Here is a 5,000-nt window from a genome sequence, read left to right on the forward strand (position 1 = left end):
CCGGCCCCCAAACCGCCTTTTTTGTCATTCCGGGCGCCCCTTCCCTCAAATTTGGACGCCGACCCACGCCCGCTCTAGTAGCAGCCGGGTTCTTCCCCTTAAAATTGGAATTAACCCCCAAGACAAATTTCGCTACCAATAAAACGGCCAGACCACCCCCACAGAATTGGGAGGGAAAAGCTACAAATCTGTTCAATCCTTTCGTTCCGGGCGGGAGTTCCCGTTTGAGTCAAAAACGCCAAGGCTCCCAATTTTCCTTGGTTCCCTTCCGCAATTCCTTTAGTTTCCAGCTTTGCAACCCATCCCCCCCGGGAACCCGGTTTGGTTCCCGGCCGCCGGGCGGGTCATGGGCGCCGCCGGGCCCCCTTTTATTGGCAGGGTTTTGGTCGGCCCCTTACCGCCGGGGTTAGATCTCTTCGTCCTGTTTCGGGTTCGGGGGTTTGGGAAACTTTCGGCAAACCCTCCCCCTTTCGTCCGCCCCTTGGGGCCCGCCGGGCCCAGGACCCTGCGGCACCCACTCGAATGCCCCGGCCCCGTCCCTCCCGGCCCCGTTGGGGCAAAAGGAAAACCACAAATTTGAACCCCGGGGAAGTCCTATTCCTATCCGGGGGGCGCGGTAACAGGCGCCGGGCCGCGAACACCTAATTCCCCCTTTAAAAGGGAAACGGTTCGGACCCCGCGGGGAAATTGCCGCCGGGGGGGCCGAGAGGCCCGGGGGGCCCCACGAGGGACTCCGCCTGGGGCCCGGACCGTCGATCAAACCCCCGGGGATCCAACCCCCGGCTTTTAACGGCAGCCTTTGAACTCTTTAAGTTTTTAATTTCCCGGTCTTGCCGACTTGGCCCGTCCGGATTGTTAAGGATTTTAAAGTTTCCATTCCCAAACAGGGCCTCGAAAAGAGGGAGCCTTTTAGAAAGTAGGGGTCTCATACCCCCCCGGCGCGGGAAGGGCTTGTAAATTTCCCCTCGCCTTCCGGGATTGGGGGGGGCCTTTTTTCGGCTCCCTACTGGGGAATCGAACCCTGGTTCCGTTACCCGTTGGTAATTGGCAAAAAGGGGTTTCCTCTGATTGTAGGGCGAATTCGAATGGGGACGGGCACCCCCCCCGGCCCCCGAGGCTTGGGGGGTTTTCAGGTCCCCAAAGCGGCCCCCGCCCCCCCGGGGAGAGGCACCCCGGGGCATGGTTTTGGGTTGTAATGCCGGCATGGAGGTCGCGCCCCCCGGTTGGGCCCCCCATGTTACCTCAGATTGCCCAGTACCGTGCGTTAGGGCGCAAGGAACCATAGTTAAGGACCCCGCGCCTGCACCGGCGGATGTACCAAAACTGCGGCGACCCGGAAAAACAACCCCCATATGGAAAGGCGGGATAACCAGGAAGGCCCTTTGGGGCCAGCCAGCCGGCTCCGGGGAACCGCCCGGGGCGGACCGGGGCCACGGGAACCCCGGGGGGAAAACCGCCCCCCGAGAGGAAAAGGCCCCCGGGACCCGGGGGAGGGGCCAAGGGGGGTTGAGTGTGAGGTAAGGCCAGCAACACAAGCGCACCCAGCGCGATCTTCTCCGCCGCCCCCGGCGCCGGGACACCTAAGGGGGTTGTAACAATCTTTTTTTTTCCGGGGTGCACCGCACGACAGGTTGAGGGAGGGGGTTACCAAACACCCCCCCCCACCGCGGGGCCGGGGGGTGGAGCCATTGCCCCCGGGGGAGGAGGCGGTGAGGGGTACCCGGGTAGGCGGCCCTGGCAGGGCGGGGGACCGCGGGAGAGGGGGGGGTGTTTTTTTCCCTCCCCTGCCCGGAGGGGCCCCGGCCCCGGTAGAGTCGCCGCAGCCCCCGGAAACCGACCGCCGCCCCGGAGGCGGGGCGGGGAGGGCCCTCGATGGCGGGTCCGTTCCCTTGGGGAATCAGGGGTAAATGGGTGGTGGTGGGGGTGGGGGGACCCCCTTTTTCAGGGTGGTCAAAGCCGTTTCGGGGGCCGGAAGGGGGACGCCCTCCGAGCCCCCTGCTTCCCATGGTTTGCCCCGGTTTTCTCGGGCCAAAAGGCAAAACGAATGCCCGAAAAAGTGTAGAAACCTTCCAAATGCAATGTGGCAGTTTGGCCTGGGGGCTGGGGGGGTCGTTAAACCTTCACAAACCTATCGAGTCAGGGGGAACCCGGGTAAAGGGGCATTTTAAAAACGCAGCAGCCCCCCTCAAATTCCTCCATGAGGTTGCCCCCCCAATCTACAGGGGGTTAGCAGGTACCACCCCTGCCAAAAAAGGGTAAGAAACGCACATCATGTGGCGGGTGCATCCCGGGGCTTGGGGGGGTGTTAGCTCAAAAGGGGCCGTTTCAGATTTACCCAAACCCCGGGACGCACTAGAGCAGCCGGATTCTCAGGTCGTTAATCGGTTAACCAGGCAAACGTCCCATTAAAATGCCCAAAAAGAAGAAAAGAAAAAGCAAATTGAAATTTGGCAGGGTCCTGGGGGTGAGGGGGGTTTAACCGCGGCCCAAGGCCTTTGGGGTAAACCTTTAACGGGCACCACCCCCCCGAGCAAAGTTTTTGGTTTCCTCCCAGGGAGTGTTGGAATGACAGGTGCTAATTGCACGAAATGCGGAAAAAAGGTTTGAGGAAAGCAGCCAAAATGCCATTTTGGCATTTTTTTGCCCTTGGGGCTGGGAGGGGGTAGTTTAACAGCGGACAAAGGACCGTTTCAGAGTCACCCAAACGGGAACCCACAAAATGCCGGAGCCCCCTCATTCCTCCGGATTGGCCTTTGTGGGCAAAAAATTTTTCAATAAGTTCCCCCGGGGGAATGGGGAAACTAAAGGGGGCCCCAGGGGCTCGGGCTCCGCTACTCCCTTTGGGACTCAGCTGATTTGGCACTCTGACTTTTTAAATCGCCTTTAATAAGGAGGGGAAACCGGGCCTAAACGCCCTCAAAGGCTTCCTCGTTTTAAAAGGGAAAAGGACTATTCCTGGGCCAAACCTTTTGGTTTTTTTGCCTCTCCCTCGGGGGGGAGCTTCTTTTTGGGGAAACCGGGGTTTTCTATTTCCCCGGATGCAGACCCGTTACTGGCACCTGTGGGGCACGGGTTTCAAAGGATAGCGGAAATTGAAAAGCCCCGGGGGCCCGCTCGGCTCTCGTTTTAATCACAAACGGGGGGACCGGAGGAACCCGCGGGGTTTGGGCTTCTTCCACTTTCCTCGCTCTCGTTTGAACCCTTGAATGCTAAAATTTTCAAACCAAGTAGCGGAGGAAAGGCCTCTAAAGGGGCCCTTAGTTTCCTGCTATGGTTGACAACCCTGGGTTTTTTGGCACTTGTAAAAATTAAAGTCCCACCCGAGACCCGGGGAGACCCCCCATTGGCTAGGGGGTGCAGGGAGGTAGAAAGGCCCCCCCTTAAGGCCAAGGGGGGTTTAAATAAGGCTTTCACGGGCAACAACACCAAACAGCCAAAGTCCTTTCCGGGCCCCGCGACCCGGAAAAATTTTCAGGGTGGAACCCTTTCTAACCCCGCGGAGGACAAGGGCGACAGGAAAAGCGGGCCGGGTAAAGGGGCAACAATCCGCATTAGATGGAGGGAACACCAAAAGGCCAAAGCCATTTTATCTTGCCCGGACAGGGCCAAACCTCAGGGAAACCGCTCAAAACACCCCGCCGGGAGGGGTGCGCAACCCCGGGGAGGAAGTTTGCCAAATAGTGCCCGGTTAAAAAGTAATCCGTTGAAAAAAGGGAAAAAGCACCAAAAAGGTCAAAACATTTTCGGGCCCAAAACGGGGACGCTCAGGGAACCCCTATTCCCCAGGAGGTGTGCCAATGGGGAAAATGCCCAAAATGGCCCAAAAATGAAAAACCCCAAAATAAAGTGGGGGGATGCAAAGGGGTTAACACTCAAAAACCCCGTTCCGGGCACAAACCAGGGACGACTACCCGGGAGTGCACCCCAAAGGGGTGCCCATAGGCACGGGAAAATGAAAAAACCCAAAAAAAGGGTGGGAAAAAGCAAAGCCAAAAATCTTTTTCATCCCCGGGGGGGAACAGTGGACAAACCTTTCAGGGGTCACCCACCGGGGGGGAGGCACCAGGGAAAAGAAGGCCCCTACCCGGTTGTCCCCACCCATTTAGGTAAATGAGCGAAAAATCCAAAAGGTAAAAATAACATCTTTTTCATGCCGGGGTCGGGCACACTTTTCAGGGAAGGGACTACGACACCCCGGTTAGGGGTTTTGGCGACCAAACGGCCGGAAGAAGCCCACCTTGGCCGTTTTTTATGTCAAAGGCACCCTTTTAAAGTGGGGGGGAAAGGGCCAAAGGCAAAATCCTTCTTAGTCATGCCCGATCCCCCAAAACTTTCCGGGAATTTTTGGAAACGGGTTTTCTACTCACGGGAAGGGGGTATTTCACACGGGGGGGAAAAAAGCCCACATGGCCCGTTAAAATGTTTTAAAGACCCTAAAGTGAGGGCAAAACACAAAGGGTCAAAACTAAATGTTATTCCTCCGCCCCCGGGAAACTGGGCCAACTTTAAAATTAAACACCCGGACGGAGGAGGGTGCCCCAGGAAGGAATCCCCCAATTGGCCGAAAATAAAAGTGCCCCCAGCCTAGGTTTAAAAAAGTAGGGGAAAATCACCAAAATGGTCAAAAATACATGTCTATCATGCCCGGATCAGGGCCACACTTTCAGGGGACCTACTACCCAAGGGACGGTGTGCGCAACGGGGAAAGAATGCCCACATAGGCCCGGTAAAATGTAAAGCACCCCTGTATAAAGTGGGCAAAATCACCAAAATGGTCAAAAATACATCTTATCATGCCCGGATCAAGACCAAACTTTCAGGGAAGCTACTACACCCCGGGAGGGTGTGCGCAACGGGGAAAGAATGCCAAAATAGGCCCGGTAAAATGTAAAACACCGCATTGTAAAGTGAGAAAATCACCAAAATGGTCAAAAATACATGTTATCATGCCCAGATCCGGGCCACACTTTCAGGGAAGCTACTACCCCAAGGGACGGTGT

Source organism: Eleginops maclovinus, chromosome 14, assembly GCF_036324505.1.
Source record: "Eleginops maclovinus isolate JMC-PN-2008 ecotype Puerto Natales chromosome 14, JC_Emac_rtc_rv5, whole genome shotgun sequence".
NCBI classification, from domain to species: Eukaryota; Metazoa; Chordata; class Actinopteri; order Perciformes; family Eleginopidae; genus Eleginops; species Eleginops maclovinus.